Below are 20335 nucleotides of genomic sequence, written 5' to 3' on the forward strand. Positions count from 1 at the left end.
GGGGAATGGCAGCGGGCAGCCTACCTCACCTTCGGGGGATGGGGTCCCGGCCCTGAGCACCCGGAGGGCGTGGGCAGCGTGGGGGACGGGCGCCGGGAGCTCTGGGTCGGCTGGAGGGCTCCGGGCAGGTGTTGGAGGACATTGGGGCAGGAGCTGGGGAGAGGCTTGGGGGCCGGGCCGAGGGTGTGGGTAGATTGGAGGAGAGTGGCGGGTACAGGGATCCAGCCCAGTGGAGGGTGGAGGGCCTTCGGGCAGGTTTGGGGGGTCCTTGGGGCAAGGGCGAGTGCGAGAGGTATGGAGGACATTCTGGCGGGTGGGGGGGACAGCGTGTAGAGGTTCAGGAGGTTGTGAGGGGTTTTGGGGAGGGCAAGGGGCGCACGGGGTGGCAGTGGAAGGAGGAGACAGGGGACTCGAAATGGAAGGAGCCAATGCCAGGTTAACGTTGCGTGTGAGGGGCAGATACCGGGAAGGCCACCCGAGGCGTGAAGGGGAATGGTGGAAGAGGGGGTCCCGGTAGGGGGAAGTGCGGCTGGCAGGCCGAGCGCGAGGAACCAGGGAGGGCCGGAGGGGTCTGGAGGTCTCGAGTGGTGCGGAAAGAAACGGAGGTGTTCAGGCAGGAGGTGTGTGCGAGAGTAGGCCCAGGGGCCCCAGGAAACCCGAGAGGAGTGGCTGGGCAGGAGGTGTGTAGGGAGGAAAGAGGAGGGGGTTGATATTCGAGGGGAGATGGGCAGGTGTTTGATCCTCAGGGGAAAGGAGTATGAGGTGAAAGGGGGAGGGTAATGGAGCAGGGACTGAGTTTCAGGGTTTGGGGAGTGAATAGGGACAATGAGGTAGGGTGATTTGAATGGAGAGAAGTTGTCTGGGTGGGGTGTATGTGGTGCAGTTAACAAGCAGCAGAAGTGAGATGGAGGGTGTTCATTTGGGAAGAATGGATGAAAGTGGGGAGCAGTAGGAGGGGAAATTTGGAGGTCGTGGGGACACTGGAGGAACAGGTGTGTGGGGCAGGATGGAGAGGGTGTGAGGTGGTGGGCAGAAAGGAGGAGGGAAATGTTCTTGGAGTGGCAGGTGAGATGGGACAGATGGAATATTTCTGGGGCAGGAAGAAAAGATGTGTGTGTGTGTGTGTGTGTGTGTGAAGGAAATCAGTAGGGATGGTGGTGGAATAGGTTGAAGGGAAGGTGTACAGGTCTGGAGTATCATAGGTGGAGGGAGGGTTTGGTTTGGGGCACCATAATGGAGAAGGGAGTAGGCAGGGAACAGTGGGAAGGAAGTGGAGAAGACAGGATGTTTTGGGGTAGAGGGTATAAAGGAATTCATAGTACCTTTTAATAGAAAAAGGGGGGGTGAGGTAGTTATGTGTGTGGGCATGTCTGTGATTAGACAAGGTGTATGGGATTGGGGTGGTGGTGGGGGAAGTAGGATGTCCAGGTTTAGGACAGAAAATAACTATTTAGGTTGGAGAGAGTTAGGAAAATAGGTTGCTTTTGAGAGTACAGAAGTCCAAGGTATAGAAGTGTGGGGAGAGACTGGATGAGTCTTGAGAGTTTGAAAGGTCCAAAATTTTTAAGTCACTAAAAGTATAAGGAAAGGCTGAGTGCAGAAGTTGGGGGCAGCAAACAAGCAACTAAAGAGAGCATTACATTTAAACTCAGAGAAACTGGAAATTGAGAACGAGGGGACAGGGAATATGGATCCTAGAATGTTGTAAATAGAAAACAGAGGGCATCAAACTACATATATATATATTTCAAAGTTTATGCTACTACAATTGGGGAGATCATGAAAACTGATTTTTTTTTTTTTTATGACCAGCAGATGGGGAATGGGTTAGGGAGAGTCGAATGCCCCATTGAAGTTTGGAGGAGGTGTGTGGTATGTATTCTCCTAGCATAATTATCTGATGGGTGGACAGATAGAAGAGCCATAGAAGGTCATGAGGAGTGCACCAAAAGTGAATGGAAATGGGATTGCAGCAGATGCAGGGCATATGTCTTTGTGAAGCTGCAAGAGAGAGTTCAGGGGCAATAACATTCAAGGGCTGTGTATAAGAGAGGGAGGAAGGGATACCTTGGTGCAGTTTATCAGATAATCCTGGTGCTTTCTGGGTAATGGGGCAGTATTTAGGCATCGGGTGATGTAATATCTGAGTCTCATACTACAGGCTGACTGAAGGAATATACACTTTCTCCTGAAGTGGCAGAAATGGAGCCTTTTGACTCTTTCAAAGGGTGAATAAATGCTACTGGGTCGTTGGCTTTTTCTCCCAAAGTAAAATTTAGTTGGAGGTTTCTGGATTCCCTGGTATTTAGATTTGTGTTGCAGAGCATGGTTTTAGCTTTGTTGAGAAAAGACACCTCAGGCTGGATGTACATATGGCTGTCGGCTTGCCAGACACATGGAAAGTAACCTTTAGGAGTTTGAGCATAGACATTTTAGTGTTCTGTGGCTTGTGTTAAATTCTTTGGGATTTGAAAGGATTAAGCAAAGTGCTCTGAGATTGCTTCAGTAAGCAGGGTTCCTAAAATCTTGGAAAACAACTTCTCTTTTGACAGTTGAAAATTAAGTCTAGTCAGATTTTTGCTAAAAAGTAAATTTCATCATGTTGCAGAAGTAACCTCAGTTGTTACTCTGTGGGCTTCATACAGCATAGTATTATGGTAGCTACTCTGACTTCATACAAATTGTCTGCTTTGGAAATTTGGGAGTTTTCCGGGTTGATTAGTTTTCTTCTTTTGTCAATTTAGGAAGTATCTTAATGCAGCCTTTGCATGTTCAAAGAATATTTGAGTGGAAATAGGAATCTTGCCTAAACATAACAAGTATTGAGCAAAATTTTAAGTAATCTGTGAAGGTAATGATTTTTAAAAATCTGAATTTTGTCATGAAATGTGCCTTGTAGGCAGCAAAATAATGCATTGCTCTATCATTTTTGGAGGAAAAGGTTTTTGAGTGTAGTATACTGTTGATTGGAACTCTTGGAGTATTTGAGATTTGATATATTTTTAGAATATAATTATAGGTAGCATATCTGGTCCCTTTGCTCGTTGGCAGAGAATTTGAACAGTAGGATATAAGATAAATAGAGACCTTTGGAAATTCTCTCTAATATGGACATTGTTTTTTTCTTGTGTATTTTAAGTCCATTTTGTTCATCTTATTGATTTGGGTTAAGCAGTACTTTCTTGCTCAAAATACTCAATTTTGGTTTAGTGTTCTGATTATATGTATTGTTAGCTTGAGGTAATTTTCAGGCACTTTAAAATATTATACTGAGTTTATGAACTAAGGAAGGCAGGTTATTTAGATTTTGTAGGATAAATAACTGGGTTCTAGTTTTATTTTTACTGTAACTTGCTGGACAAGACACTTAATCCCTGTGTTCTTATTTCTCTCTCCAGAAACCTGACTCTTTATCTACCTCCCAAGGTAGTGAGATGGTTTATATAAAACAAGTTTATGTCTTTTCGGAACTATGTAAATATAGGGATAGATGTCCATTTCTTTACCTCTCTATCCCAGCCCTGCAGCCTTTAGACAGGTCAGATATTAATTAGTGCTTCAAAATTTGCCATTAGGTGGAGTGATTTGTTGTGAGAAACTTTGTTAGAAATGAGACTTTGAACATCAGAGATGTCTGCAAATTGAAGTTTGTTCATGGTTTATCATGTACTTACCTTTCCTGGCTTAATAACTGCAGGAATAACTGCAGCTAGGTGTTGGTGTTGATTTGAATTCTTCAGCCCCAGCAGAAGTTTGTGGGAGACATTCTGAGTTCTAGTTGTAAGCTCATGAACGTTTCTAGACATGATTTGCAGAGACAGTGAATTCAATTCTTAAATTAGGAATAATAAATATATAGTTCATATATATTTTGCAGAGAATTGATTCTCAGTGGTATGAACAGAAAAATAGAGCTGTTGCTTCTATCAGAGACATTAAGCTCCCTTTTTCTGATTTATTTTTTATTTTATTTTTTTTTAAAAGCCACATTATCACACTTCTTTTTTTTTTAGAGAGAGAGAGAGAGAGAATTTTTTTAATATTTATTTTTTAGTTCTCGGCGGACATAAATCTTTGTATGTGGTGCTGAGGATCGAACCCGGGCCGCACGCATGCCAGGCGAGCGCGCTACCACTTGAGCCACATCCCCAGCCCCCCTTTTTCTGATTTATTGAATACTTTTTCCTTTTTTAAAAATTTTAGTTATCAAATCATCCCCCATCATTGGATATCTCCAAGTTCATTGACAGGGTATACTGTGTTTGATGAGGAATGATTTTTTTAATGGGTTTTTCTTTTCTTTCTTTCTCTTTTTAAAAAATATTTTATAAGTTTTTGGTGGGCCTTTATTTATTTATTTATACCTTTATTTTATCTATTTATTTATGTGGTGCTGAGGTTGAACCCAGCGCCTTGCATATGCTAGGCAAGCGCTCTACCGCTGAGCCACAACCCCAGCCCCCATCCTTTATTTATTTTTATGTGGTGCTGAGAATCTAACCCAGTGCCTCATACATGGTAGGCAAGTGCTCTACCACTGAGTCACAGGATGGGGTTTTCAATATTATGTTTGGTTTACTAGTTATAAGGAGCCACCAGATGCTAGTCATGACTGACGTTGCAAAAATGTAAATAGTAAGTTGTTTTATTAGACATTAATTTGCCTTGAGCTTGGTAACACCCAGCTCTGACTAGTAGTTTCATTGTGATAGCTGATCTAATATAATAGTTTACTGTCTTTTTTTCTTTTAATAAGTTTATTTTTATACATTTTAAAAATTGCAACTTTCAGAATAGATAAGAAAATTATTTTTATAATACTGAAGCAAGTATCTCTTTGGTATAAAAATCATATAACGTGTGATCTTTAACTAAAAAAATTAATCAAGAATTATGACCTAATATGCTGAACAAAACTATTTAGTTTACTGTCTTATGTAACATGTTTGGCCCTAATTACCCATCTTATTGCTCTTCTGTTTTCTTTTGTTTTGCACAGGTCCTTTTATCAAAAGATTGGTTGTTTTCCAAAATTTCTTTAGCTGTGGAAAAACTGTGGTAGGTAACCACAGGTATCTTCATACTTCACTTTAATTTTAGAAAACTGTTTCTTGAGATACGTAAGTTAAATTTTTATGTCAGTTATAACAAAGAAAGTAGGACTAGGTGTGGTGGCATGCACCTGTAATCCCACTGACTCAGGAGACTGATGTAGGGAGATCTCAAGTTTGAGGCTAGCTTCAGCGATTTAGAGAGGCCCTAAGCAATTTAGCAAGACCCTGTCTCAAAATAAAAAGAGCTGGGGATATAGCTCAATGGTAAAGCACCCCTGGGTCCAATCCCCAGTACCGAAAAAACAAAAACAAACCCAACCAAACAAAAAAACAAATAAAAAGCCAATTAAGGGCTGGGGTTGTGGCTCAGTGGTATAGTGCTTGCCTCACATGTGTGAGGCACTGGGTTTGATCCTCAGCATCATAAACAACAACAACAACAAAAACAAAAAAAACCCCCACACACAACAAAATAAAGGTGTGTGTGTGTGTGTGTGTGTGTGTGTATAAAAAGCCAGTAAAATAATGAGGCTAGATTAATGGTGATATAGATAAATTATTTGAGCCTGAAAAGTCTGTTAATCTTTAATCTAGCTTTTGGTTCTTGCATGGAATAGTAAGGTGTCCAAATGACCTGATTTGTCAGTTTCTGCCTAATTTGAATTATTTCTTTTCCTAAGAGTCATTTAAGTGCACCATATTTGAGAAGTATAGTGCCTACCTCATGAAAGATTCTGCATACGTGTGTGTGGCTGAGTGAATGAAGCTGTTCTAAAATCTAATTATTTGATATTCAAATTCTCTAACTTCTGACATAACCAACACTATGTAAAACATCTGCTTTCTTTAGTTAACTTTAGCACAACTTGAAAGGTTATAGTTGATTATATCAATAATAAAAACAGAGCGTTGCATTGTGTGACTTCATGGTTCATATCCATTTGAAAAGTGAGAATTCTGCAGCAGGTTGTGTAATAAATTCTCAGGCATTTCTAGGTCATGGATAAGATGTAGTTTGTTACTGTACCTGCAGAATTTCCTGTTCTCTGCAGTTTTCCAGGTGCTAAGATTTTTCACAATGTTCTATTGGGCAGATCAGCATTTTGTTTATGAATTTAATATTACCAAGTTAGTTCTGTTGACATATACAGCAACTAGTAATATTCTAGTAATAAAGGTGTCTCTAGATTTTTTTTTTTAAGTATGCCTCTTTTACTAAGCTTATTTTGCCGGTTTAACTCAAAGCATGCATTGGCATTTAGACTCAGAAACATGTTTGTGCCAAGCTTAAGATTTCTTAATGCTCAGTAGTATTTTATTGAGTAAAGAAGAGATCCTTCTCTAGATAGATTGGTTCTTTTTTTTTTTTTTTTTATTTTTTTTTCAATGGACCTTTATTTATTTATTTATATGTGATGCTGAGAATCGAACCCAGTGCCTCACACATGGCCAGTCAAACGCTTTCTACTACTGAGCCACAAGCCCAACCCTAGATAGATTTTTTTTTGTGTGTGTGTTAAAAAAAAAAAAAATTGGAAATTGAACTCTTCGGACATTCAACCACTGAGCAACATCCCCAGCCCTATTTCATATTTTACTTAGAGACAGGGTCTTACTGAGTTGCTTAGTGCCTTGCTTTTGCTGAAGCTGGCCTTGAATTCGTGATCCACCTCCCTCAGTCTTCTGAGCCACTGGGATTATAGGCATGCACCACTGTGCCTGACTGATAGATTGGTTCTTAAAATGAAAATGAAGTCTTTGGTTTAGTCAAGCCTAACTGAAAATCGGTATGTTTTAAGATAACTAGGTGCCAGAAGCTCGGGCCATTGGCACAATGGATAACTGTGTGCCAGGTGTAGTGACATATACCAGCTCCTTGGGAGGCTGAGGCAGGGGATTGCAAATAAAAGAAAAACAGGCTGGGGATATGGCTCAGTGGTAGAACATCCTTGGGTTCAAATCCTAGTACTGGGGGAAGGGTGGTGGTGTAGGTGGGTAGAGGCGAGTGTGAAAACACCTTTGTAGTGACCTAATAAAGAAGTGGTTACTTTTCAAAGTTAAAACAGAAGCATTTACAAATTTTACAAATTCGAGTAAATTGTAACGCATCTAACATCGCATCTAATGTTAGGCTTCTGTACAGCTTAGCCTGCCTACATTTTAACCTAATGAAGTTTTGGGAGTGGATAGTTGTTGAATTAAATAACTCTGGATAGATAACTCAATTTTGGTTGGCAAAGCTAATGAACAGGAGGAAAAGGTATTAGAGTTTTGATGTAGATTAGCAGCCAGAGAGAATAAACATCTGAAACATGCCTGTGGTGTGCATGTTTTCAGTTGTTTTTGAAGTAGGCTATGAATAAACTTAAAATGTTATGGTTAGCATGGAAGAACAGATATTAAACATATTACTAATGAGGTTTTTTAAAAAGATGATATCTTAGAGTATTGTGATGTTTTCTAATCTGCCAGCTTTGGGTAAATATTGTGGAATTATACAAAATTAACTTTTGAAATTGGTGAGTTTTATGTTTAGTGATGTCCTTTATTTGTAGAACTCAGTTCATATACCTGGACTTTGGTCTCTATAATAGCTACATAATATAGAAGAATAGCAGATAATTACATTTGGAAAAATGGAGGCACAAGGAATTGACTCTAGAGCAAAGAGACAGGCTTTCAGATTACACTTTCAGAAATTGTGTATAAAAAATTCCTGTTAGACCTTGCTTTATTGAGGAAGGTTGATTGGTTGAGCAAGTTTGCTTCTTTCAGTGAATGTATTCAAGGACTGTGTGGGATAATCCTTAGCCCTGTTACAAAGCTCAGGATCCCAGGGTTATGGAAATAGTAATGAACCTAAGAAAAAGGCTGACACTGGGTGGACTGTCTTTATGAGTTTGCCCTGAGCACCTGGTGTGTGACTTTGATTGGTGTGTTAGAAGAAGAATGGTTTTGACACTAGAAAATGTGGCTTTGAGGTCAGATCCTAGCGTTTTTTAGTTGTATCTCTTTTCTCATGTCCAAAATTGGAATAAAACCTCTAATGTGTAAAGTGAGGATTAAAGAAAAAAATTGTAAATTGCAAAGCATATAACATTGCTTTCAAAGGGAGGATTGAGCAGAATTGAGGGCAGTTTTTGAAGGGATGTAGAAATTTGACACAGAATGTCCTGGAATGTACATAAAAGGGAATAGTATCCTGCATTTTTTGCGGGTGGGTACCAGAGATTGAACTCAGGAGCACTCGACCAGGGAGCCACATCCCCATTCGTATTTTGTATTTGATTTAGAAACAGGGTCTCATTGAGTTGCTTAGCACTTCGCTTTTGCTGAGGCTGGGTTTGAACTCATGATCCTCCTGAGCTTCTGGGATTATAGGCCTTGTCACCATACCCCACAGTACTATGCATTTCCACATATCATCAACCAGCTTCAACAGTTGTTAACAGCATTTTGCTGCCCTAATTTCATGGTCCTTCACTCATTATTACATTTTTTTTTTTAATATTTATTTTTTAGTTTTCGGCGGACACAACATCTTTGTTTGTATGTGGTGCTGAGGATTGAACCCGGGCCGCACGCATGCCAGGCGAGCGCGCTACCGCTTGAGCCACATCCCCAGCCCCTACATTTTTTGATTACATTTACTTTGTTTTTTTAGTGTTTGCGATGTGCATACACACTTTCATCCATTAATACTTTTGCACATATTTCTAACCAGTAAGAACCAGAAAAACTCTTAACTTCCCACCCAATTAACAATAATTTTTTATCCTGTACACAGAAGGACCTGGATTTGAAACATAGCTCTACCACTGTGCTTTGTGCATTAAGCATATTACTTGTGCCCTCTGAGCTTCTGGTTTCTTATCTGTAACTGTAGATACAATGCCTTATCAAGTTATTTTGAGCTTAAATGAAATAATATGCAAACTGCTTGACACAAATGTTCTCAGTAAGTAGCCCAGGCTCTCTTCAGAACCTCCTATGGCATGTGAATTACCCTTCTTTAGTATTGCAAAGGTAATAGTATTCTGGAATTATTATCCACTTAGCCTATTTAAATTTTACCTTCATTGGGCTATTTGAGTCTTCCAGTGAAATTCTCTAAATTTCAATAAATTTAGAGAATAAAAATTAAAGTGTTTATTCTCTTTCCTGAAACATCATTATTTTTCTATATAACACTCATTCCATTTCAGCACACACTGTATTTCTATATGTGTATTTTAAAAAATTTTTTTAGTTGTAAATGGACACAATATCTATCTATCATCTATCTATCTATCAATTTATCTATCTATCTATCTATCTATCTGGTGCTGAGGATTGAACCCAGGGCCTCACTCGTGCAAGGCAAGCGCTCTACCACTGAGCTATACAAACCCAGCCCTGTGTGTGTATTTTTAACAGCTCTTTCTTGATTACACTGTCTCTTCTAGCTACTACCCAATTTCTCTGCTTTTCTTTGTTGCAAAATTTTTTGAAAAAGTTATTTCTACTCAACTGCAGATCGCCTATTCTTTCCTGAACATGCTCTAGTGAGACTTATAGCTCTTATTACTCTGATAAAACTGCTCTTATCAAAATCATGAAGCTTAATTCATCTGTGGAAACATTTCGCTTCCTTCTTGAAACACTTTTCTGCTTTGGTTTATAGGATGCCACACTGCTTGTTTTTGTGTACCTTTTCTCAGTCTGCTTTGTTGGTTCTTCTTCATTCTTTATCTCTGCCCCCTTTGAACCCATGGGTACCTTAGAATAGAGCTATAGCCCCAGATCTTTGCATTTATTTAGTTTTTTTTTCCTTTTTTTAAAAGTATTTATTTATTTATTTATTTTAGTTTTCGGCGGACACAACATCTTTGTTTGTATGTGGTGCCGAGGATCGAACCTGGGCCGCACGCATGCAAGGCGAGCGTGCTACCACTTGAGCCACATCCTCAGCCCCTGCATATATTTAGTTTTAAGATTTTGATACAGGGTCGCTAAGATGCCAAGGCTGGCCTCCACTTCTGATCCTCCTGTGTTAACCTCCTGAGAAGCTGAGAATATAGGTATGCGTCACTGTGCCTGACACTCCTGCCTCTTAATATTGAACCACCCTAGGGGTCTCTTCTCTTTATTCTCATTCTGTTGGTGCTCTCTTCCAATTAAAAAAATACCATGTATGTGTTGATGACTCTGACATTTCCCCCCCTATCCTGGAACTCCAGGCTATCCTACTGCAAGAAATTACATCTCCCTCTTATATATTTTGTTGGTATTCACATTGAATTTGTCCCAAACCAGTCTTTTTTTCTTTTTTTTTTTGAGTATCAGGGATTGAACTCAGGGGCACTCGACCTCTGAGCCACATCCCCAGCCCTGTTTTGTATTTTATTAGAGACAGGGTCTCACTGAATTGATTAGCTGAGGCAGGCTTTGAACTCTGGACTTCCTGCCTCCACCTCCCTAGCTGCTAGGCCTCAGTCATTTGTTTTTAAGATAGCATTTTTCACAAATTGAAATCAGGGTTGCATCTTATCATTAAAGGCATTGAATAATTATTCAGGTGACAGATATGACACTCTTCTCATTGCCTCAGTGTATGCAAACTTATTTTGTCTGTTTATATTGTTATCACTTCGGTTGAGTTATGTCTCTCTCTCTCTCTCTTTTTTTGTACTGGGCATTGAACCCAGAGATGCTTTACCATGAGGATCCCCAGCATCCTCAGTCTTTTTTGCTTTTTAAAATTTGAGGCAGGGTCTCACTAAGTTGCTGAGACTGGACTCAAACTTGAAATTCTCCTGACTCAGCCTCCCAAATTGCTGGCATTACAGATGTGTTACATGGTTGGCCTTTCGTACACACTGAACTCCTAATCTTTACCCTATTATGTCTTTTTATTGCCCCTTTTAACAGTCTTCCAAATCACAGTTAAGTAGCAACTTCATCTTATAGTTGCTCAGGTCAAAACTTGGAATCATCCTTTATTTACTTTCTATTACATGCCACATTTAATCCACCACAAAACCATGCCAGCTGTGTCTTCAATATATATCCAGACTCTGGCCATTTTTCATGATTTCACTGATCTAAGCTTATATCAGCTTGTCTGAATTACTGCAGTAGCCACTTTTGGCTCTTTCCCCCTTATAGACTATTCTCAAGCAAGAATGAATTTTTTGGACTGGGATGTAACTTAGTGGTAAAGTGCCCCTGAGTTCAATCCCTGGTACCAAACAACAACAACAACAACAACATCAACAACAACAAACCTTGGATTTTGTCAATTCTGATCAAGACTATCTGGTGATTTCCCCATCTTGTTCGGAGTAAAAGGCCAAGTACTATCAGATCCTCTTGTGATGTGATCCCTTCTTTGCTCTCTGACTCCCATCTTCTCTCATACTTTTTGTTCATTCATGGCCTTCTTGCTATTCCTTTAACATGCTAGGCCTATTCCTGTCTCAGGTCCTTTGCATTTGGTGTTTAACCTACCTGGAATACCTTTCTCAGATAATTGCTTAGCTCCAGCATATATATCGTTCTCAGTGATACCTTCTCTTACCACTCTATTAAAATGGCACTTCCTCTATGTCTGGCTCTTGATAGTCCCTTTTTTGTCCATATCACTTAAACTATTTAATTTATAATAGATTTTTCTTATTTTGTTACCTTTTCCCCTCCACTTGAGTATAAGCTCCACGAGGAGTTTGTTTTCTGCAGTTTCTAAGCATTGGTAAAACAGTGCCTGGCACTTAATAGTTTTATTGCAATCTGTTACTTGGTAAAGGATGCCATGGTTGTAGTGCTATAGTTGGAATTTCAGCTTTTCTTTGGAGTACTATGCACCTTTAAAGTATTTTTGATGTATTTCTGTTTTTTTTTCTTCAAGAGTACCCTTATTAATTTATCCTAATTTGTGAGCCCTTATTAAGCCCTGTGCTGGTTATATTGGGGGATAAAGTATACATAGACCTTTGCCTTTCAGAGCCTTATTCTCTTAGGGGAGATGATAGCATGTGCTTCAAAAAATTAAAGATGAGTACCCAAGAGATGAAATGGACTAGGAATTCAGATGACCCCTCTCCTTCCCCTTTCTGTGGTGCTAGGGATTGGACCAAGGGCCTTGCCCAGATTAGGTAAGAATTCTACCACTGAGCCACATCTCAGCCCTGGCTCAGTAATGCAGAAGAGCAAGAAATTATTTCTAGCTGAGAGGAATAAAGGAGAGCCCTCAGAGGGATGTGGTATATGGTATCCGGTATTTGTGTAGAGTCTCTGGAAAACAAGTAGGATTTGATTATGAGAAAATGGAAAAGAGAATTCCATTTGGAGGGAATTTGCAAAATAGGACTGCTAAAAATTTGTATGAGAAATAACTGGTTCATTTAGTTAAAGATAAGGGAATGTGACTTAGTAGAGTGTAAGTTTGGAGAGGAATGTTGGAGTCACTGATGGAAAGCTTGCATACAAGATAAGATACCCACTCTGTTCTGTTAGCTGTGTGGCTTCAGTGAAGGATATTATTAGGATTGTCTTTTAATCTGGCAATTTTACCGTGGAGAGAGACTGAAATGCATCCATCCATTGAAATGTTGTAATAGTATTTTGAGGAAAATAATGAGGGTAATTGAAGTTGGTATAGAATGGCTGCCTTGGAACAGATGAAAACTTTGTAACTGGATGTGAAGTTTGAGTGACAAGTCTGACAACTACAGCATTTCAAATCTAGTTGATTGGGTGCCCTTAACAAAAGTAGGAAACCCAAGATAAGTAAGATTGGGAATTAATGTTTCATTTTAGTATTGAGTTTGCAGGTGTGATGGTGCCATCCAGGTGATGATTATTCATATGAAAGGAAAATAAGATGTGCATCTGTGGTTTTGGTGCCTTCATTTTGATACAGATAACTGCTAGAAAGAGAAGACTCAATTGCTGAATCTATCGGTGGAGTTAGAATCTTGCTAATTGATGTGGAATACTTCTGTCAAGTCATCTGAATTTTTATTTTGAGCTGTAAGTGGCTTAACTTGTTTCAGTAATTTTACTAGATAAGTGTTCTAAAAGCACCTCATATATTCTCAGCAGTTTGATGCAATTTAAATGTTATCCTTTGAACATTTCTTTATTGCTGCTTCATTGGCTATAGCTGTCTAATGTCTGTCACTCTTTTGAAGACAACGGATGGGAGTTCCCAAACTAGTAACCTTGATCACCGTGTTAACATGAAGGCACTGCTGATTTTAGTTTTAAAAAGTTTGTGTAATCACGGTATACTCCCTTTTTTTTTTTTATTTTTAATTTTTTATTGTGGGTTGTTCAAAACATTACAAATTTCTTGACATATCATATTCCACACTTTGATTCAAGTGGGTTATGAACTCCCACCTTCACCCCATACACAGATTGCAGAATCACATCAGTTACACATCCATTGATTTACATATTGCCATACTAGTGTCTGTTGTGCTCCGCTGCCTTTCCCATCCTCCACCCTCCCCCCTCCCCACCTCTCCCCTCCCCTCCCCTCCTCTCTCTCTACCTCCTCCACTGTATAACCCTGAGGGTCTCCTTCTATTACCATGCAATTTCCCTTCTCTCTCCCTTTCCCTCCCACCTCTCATCCCTGTTAAATGTTAATCTTCTTCTCCTGCTCTTCGTCCCTACTCTGTTCTTAGTTACTCTCCTTATATCAAAGAAGACATTTGGCATTTGTTTTTTAGGGATTGGCTAGCTTCACTTAGCATAATCTGCTCTAATGCCATCCATTTCCCTGTAAATTCTATGATTTTGTCATTTTTTAATGCAGAGTAATACTCCATTGTGTATAAATGCCACATTTTTTTTATCCATTCGTCTATTGAAGGGCATCTAGGTTGGTTCCACAGTCTTGCTATTGTGAACTGTGCTGCTATGAACATCGATGTAGCAGTGTCCCTGTAGCATGCTCTTTTTAGGTCTTTAGGGAATAGACCAAGAACCTATCCCCTGTGTGCCTTGAGAGACGCCGACCACTCCGTCTCTAGAAATCTCCATACTGCTTTCCAAATTGGCTGCACCAATTTGCAGTCCCACCAGCAATGTACAAGAGTACCCTTTTCCCCACATCCTCGCCAGCACTTGTTGTTGTTTGACTTCCTAATGGCTGCCAATCTTACTGGAGTGAGATGGTATCTTAGGGTGGTTTTGATTTGCGTTTCTCTGACAGCTAGAGATGTTGAGCATTTTTTCATATACTCCCTTTTTAAAACCACCTAGGAGATAGAACTACATTGGAAGAGGAGAGGCCTTCTAACCTAATTAATAATAGCTAAGGTGTTATTTGCTAAAACATTTCTATAACAACCTATACTTAAAAAAATACCAAAAGATATGAGGATTTAGCTTCTATTTCCAGGCAAATTCAAGAACAGAATAAGATTCTTTTAGATTTGTATACTTTTTAGAACCTTGAAACCAGAGGTGTTTTTAAACTCATGTTATTTATAGGAAAAGAAGTACAATTTTTATTTATAGGTTAATGATGCATGATATTTTTATTTTATACTTAATGCACTGTTTATTAGTTGAAAAAAGGCACCACCAGAGTTTGTTAAAACTTGCAGTTTACCCTCTTTGTTTAAAAGGGTGATATTGGCACTCTCTATTAAATATTTTTCCTTTGAGATCTTTTTAGCCTGGTTTTGCTTCAGAGAAATTAAGGTACTAGTTTAAAAATCATACAAACTAGAAGCATGGTTGGGTGTGAGAGGTGGAAGTCTTGGGCTCCTTCCACTTTTCTGGTCCACATTTCCTACATTTAGAAATGTGGACCAGCAAACCTTTACTATTTACATTCTAACCCCTAATAATGTTCACTAGAAATATATTTCCCTCATTCCTGTTGAAAATACTTTTTTTTAAAAAAACTAACCATTCAAAATGGAATGCTTCAGTGATATTTAGTATATTCCCAATGTTGAATATACTATCTTATGTAGTTTCAGAATAATTCCATCACTTCAAAGTAAAATCCCTTGCCCACTGAGCAGTTTGAAAAAAGTGTAAACCATTAGAATGAGTCTTTGCCCTGAAAAAATAAGTTCAGCTCTAGTAAGTTTGTGCTCATGCACTTATTTCTGATTTGCCATTAAGAAATGGAGTCTTTTCGTCAGTGGCGCATGCCTATAATTCCAGTGGCTCTGGAGGCTGAGACAGGAGGATCGCGAGTTCAAAGCCATTCTTAGAAAAAGTGAGGTGCTAAGCAACTCAGTGAGACCCTGTCTCTAAATAAAATACAAAATAGGGCTGGAGATGTGGCTCAGTGGTTGAGTGCCCCTGGGTTGAATCCCCAGAAACAAACCCCCCAACCACCAGAAAAGAAAAAAAAAAGTAGAATCTTCCTTTTGTTATTTAGTATTGGATGTATTATACTTAGAAACAACTGCAACATTAAAAGGCCATAACAGTTAATAATACTGATAGCAGGTATGGTATTTTGTTTTAATCTCTAATTTTCATACTAGCCTTTCAGAATGGTTACTGTATTTCAGATGGAAAACTAAAGCTTATTCAGTAATTCCAGCTGATAAATTGTGGTTTCAGGATTCAAATTCATGTCGTTTTGACTTGAAAAGTTGGGTGTTATTTTCACTGAATCTAGGAGTGAGCAGGCAAAAGGCGACTCAGTATAGTCTTATTAGGACAGTGCAAATATAAGGGAAGAAGATTTGAGTTTGGGCTGGGGATGTGGCTCAAGCGGTAGCGCGCTCACCTGGCATGCGTGCGGCCCGGGTTCGATCCTCAGCACCACATACAGACAAAGATGTGTCCGCCAAATATTAAAAATAAATATTAAAATTAAAAAAAAAAAAAAAGATTTGAGTTTGCTAGTCCACTTTAGTATTTGTGGCGTTAGTAGCCACTTCTGTTCATTTGTGGTCTGTGTAGCAGTTGGGGAAAAACAAAATAAGAAATAGCTTTTGGGGCTGGGGATGTGGCTCAAGCGGTAGCGCGCTCGCCTGGCTTGCGTGCGGCCCGGGTTCGATACTCAGCACCACATACCAACAAAGATGTTGTGTCCGCCGAGAACTAAAAATAAATAAATAAATATTTAAAAAAAAAAAAGAAATAGCTTTTGGAACTCTTTTTTAGTGGACATTATTATAAATAGAAAAATTACAACATTGCTTCTGAGATTTGTTCTTAGAAATTCTCTTTTTTCTTCCTGTTTATTTTTAGTGAATCATTAATTTGATTTTAAATTCCTAAAATTAATTTTCTGAGTAGTTAAATATTAGTATGGAACTTGATTTCTCTCTATTTTGTTAAAATATTTTTTATTTGTAGTTGGTCACGATACCTTTATTATTTTAATGTGGTGCTGAGGATTAAACCCAGGGCCTCCCACATGCTAGTTGAGTGTTCTACCGCTGAGCCATAACTCTAGCCCCTTATTTTTGTTTTTGATAGTACTGGGGATTGATTCCAGGGGTATTCTACCACTGAGTTATACCCTAGTCCTTTTTTATTTTTATTTCAAGGCAGAGTCTCACCCAGTTGCTAAAGCTGGTATCAGACTTGTGATTCTTCTGCCTCATTTTCTTTAGTTGCTAGGATTACAGGTGTGCGCCACCAGGCCTCACTTTTTTTTTTCTTTTTTGTTAGGACAGGGGATTGAACCCAGCAGCACCCTACTACTGAACTATATTCCTAGCCCCTTTTTGTATTTTATTTAGAGACAGGGTCTCACTGAGTTGTTTAGGGCCTCACTAAGTTGCTACGGCTGATCTTGAACTCACAGTCCTCCTGCCTCAGCCTCCTGAGCCATGGGGATTGCAAAAGCTTGTGCCACTGCACCCAGTGAAAGAACATTTGGTATACCAGTTTTCAGCCATTCCTCTTAAAAAAACTTCTGGTAAGTCTTCAAGTAGTATAAACCTTGTTAGTTTTCTCTTGCGTTTTTGCCTGAATAATGTAACTTTTCTTCTGTTTAGGAATAGACACTGGTGTAAGATGCTGGATTTTAGGTAAAAGGGTGGTAGCTACTTTGGACAAAAGGTTTTTTTAAAAGGTTTTGTAAGTATAACAAGAATATAAGCCACAGCAACAGTGACCATCTACAAATGTCCTGTATTTAAGTGTATTGCTAGCTATCCAAAGAAGTATAGATTTTTGATAGTGACCTCATAACTTTTGCTAATGTCTAAATAGGTATCTCCATAAATGGACTTTGAGTTTTTAAAATCTTTTATCCAAAACATTTAAAATGCCCTTATAACTTGACCCAAATATTACACTTTTCTGATTGGTGTAGAACTTCTTGTTCTCTCTGGAACCAGAAGAAATATAAAGAATCTAGGCTTTGGAGTTGTTCAGAATTGTTTCCAATTTTTTCACTGACACTCAATAGATGTGTCACTTTCTTTCACCTTTTAAAATGAATATCATGCCTTACAACTCTGCACAGTAGAATTAAATGTCATGTTTCTAAAGGGCTCAGCCCAGTATGTGGCATGTAGTAAACTGTGTTCAAATTGTGGTTGTTTTAGGCAGAAGCCTAAATTTTTGGTAGCCTAGACAATATTCTAGGCTATAGTAATACAAATCAATAAAACTTCATCTGCTTGCTCTCCTGCAATTAGTACATTTCTTCTTGGAGTGTGTGTGTGTTTATGTGTGTGTGTGTGTGTGTGTATTTTTTGAAGTGCTGTATGTTAATTTTCACTATTTCCTGCAGCTTGTTCTCCTTTTCTCAGAAATGCTTGGCATATGTCTCCATTGATAAATGTAAATTTACGTTAAAGAATAGATGGTGCTATACAAGTTTATGATGAGGCATTTGCTCCCTGAGAGCAGTCCTTCAGTTAGATGTTCCTGTGCAGCATGCCAACAGGTGCTTTCCAGACTTAAAGATTTCACTTGGCAGAATGCCCGAGGTTATGTCAGAAAAGGAAGCTTTGGTTGTTTGGAATGAAAGAAGTACATGGTTCCTACTCAGTGCTTATAGTATATTTTATAATGATTGTTAATATTAAAGCATGAAAAGCTATATTCTAGAATATTAATTCTATTCATTACTTGCCTATTGTTTGTATCAATTCTCTCAGTTCAGTTCAGAGAAACATACAAAAAACCTTTTACTCTGTGTAACTGTAGGGTTGAAGTTATGATGAATCAGAATCTAAGATTATTAGCCTTGGAAGGGACTTTGGAGATCAGTTAGACTAACCCTCTTATCTTGTAGATGAGAAAGCTGGCTGAGAGAAGTTGTGGCTTGCTCAAGGAAATGGAGTCACTTATAAGTCTGATTTTCGTTCCAGTGATATGAAGGTAACCTGGTTGAGTGGAAAGAGCACTGGACTTTGGAGTCACATCAGCCTGATTTGGTTCTAATTCCACCATTTATTAACTGTGTGACCTTTGACAAGTAAATCTGAGTCACTTTTCTGTTCTGTGTTACGTTGTTTGCAGGGTTGTGAGGATTATGAGGTAATGTAACTATAGCACAGTGCTTGGCATTTGCTCTGAGCTCAATAAATGCTGTCTGTTCTGCTGTACTGTTTTTCTTGATTACTTAAAACAGGTCATATGGCTAAGTGATTATTGTTTATGAAATGGGAATCAATGAGAATGGTTGATGTTTTTTTGCCAAAGCCTTTCTCTGAATAATCTTAAGCTATTGTTCATTGGAGGAGAATACTGCTCACAGCAGAACGAGTATAAATTATTCGTCAAAAGCCTAGTGATGGGCTGGGATTGTAGCTCAGTGGTAGAGCACTTGCCTAGCACATGTGAGGTACTAGGTTTGATCCTCAGCACCACGTAAAAATAAATAAATAAAATAAATGTATTGTGTCCACCTACAACTAAAATAAACAAACAGCTTTGTAAAAATAAATAAAAAATTAAAAAGAGCCTAGTGACTATTGCTCCAAGTTAAATGGTCAGGGAGCCTAGTACACAGAACACTAAAATGAGCCTACATTTAGTTGAGCCAGCATTTTTCAAACCTTTTGTTTTTGATTTTGTTTTGGAATACTAGGAGTTGAATTCAGGGCTTCATAACAAGTGCTGTATTCCTAATTAAAAGTATATCCAAGGTGAAAAAAAAATAGTGAGAAAAGTAGTGTTGCTTTACAATTCTGCAAATTTCATTAGTGTCTAACAGAAGACAGTTGGGTTCTAATGGCTGCTTCTGCATTTAGTCTGTAGTAGTATGTTCTGGTTGAGGATATGAAAAAGAAATTGGCCATTTGGAAAATGTTGGTTCACTGAATTATGTTGATCTTCCAAATCTGACACATTTCATTATAAATCGTCTTCATACATTATGTAATCTCTGGAAAACTCTATACTTATGAGAGAGTGAGAGTAACCTTATACTGTTATGAAAATTAGTATTGGCCTAGCAGATCCCTGAAAGTGTTTTGAAGATCTCAAATGGTACGCCATACTTGGACAACCATGAAGTTGGATCTATTGATAAACTAAATAGAGTAACCATGTTTGCAGACACAGCTTTAATAAATACATAGTCTGGAAATTACTATGGAGTAGATTGTTATACAAGCCTTAATCTTAGAAACCATCTTATTCCTTGAAATAAAGAGCAGCCTAATTTTGAAATGTGGTAAATTTTTATTACATATTTGAATGTTCTTTAAAGATAAGGCATTGTATTAGGTACTGTTAAAAGACATGAAGTCTGAGAAAGAATTTCTTCTCTTGAATTTATGGTCTAGCTGGAGGGGCAAGATACATAATCTTATGAAAAGATGACTAATGTTGTGTTGTCTGTCACAAATGTGACATACAAGGAGAGATGAGGCGGTTTTATGGGAAAGTGCAGTGCTTTTTAGGTTAGATTGGAGAATTCATATAGTATAACTAGGCTAGGCATTTTCTTCTTTTTTTTAAATTTGTTTATTATGTGGTGCTGAGGATCGAATCCAGTACTTCACGTGTGCAAGGCAAGTGCTCTGCCACTGAGCCACAACCCCAGTCCCTAGGCTAGGCATCTTCATCTAAGACTTTGTAGAACCACAGTATTTTAGTGTTTCACGAAGTACCTTGTGTACATCTTTGCCTACTTGTTTCCTTACCGAATTGTTAGAAATATTTAAAAAATTTATAAAGTGCCTAGCACCAGAAAGCACATATGGCAGCTATTGTTATTGTTAATATGGCTTTTTCAGCTCAAGAGTTTTCTTCAGTGTACTAGTATCATAAGATGTTCGACTTCTCAATATTTTGGATATTCTGATCTCTTCATTTGTTGAAGGTAGTATCCAACTATTCTGGACTCT

At 38.6% G+C, this 20335-nt stretch overlaps 1 protein-coding gene across 5 annotated transcripts in view; it reads left to right on the plus strand.

Moving 5' to 3' along the window:
* Positions 1-4860: 4860 nt before the first annotated feature.
* Positions 4861-20335, plus strand: part of LOC107152107 (spermatid perinuclear RNA binding protein) — a 136543-nt gene continuing 121068 nt past the window's right edge. For 2 of the 5 annotated variants that reach the window (XR_001504758.2, XM_015497608.2), the window contains exon 1: positions 4865-5058. The gene's annotated coding sequence lies outside the window, so the exon portion shown is untranslated. Of the gene's footprint in view, positions 5059-11844; positions 13065-20335 lie in introns of those variants that run through there. The other 3 variants (XM_048813118.1, XM_048813120.1, XM_048813119.1) reach the window with 3 other exon arrangements.

Source organism: Marmota marmota, unplaced genomic scaffold (assembly GCF_001458135.2).
Source record: "Marmota marmota marmota unplaced genomic scaffold, marMar, whole genome shotgun sequence".
Lineage (NCBI taxonomy): Eukaryota > Metazoa > Chordata > Mammalia > Rodentia > Sciuridae > Marmota > Marmota marmota.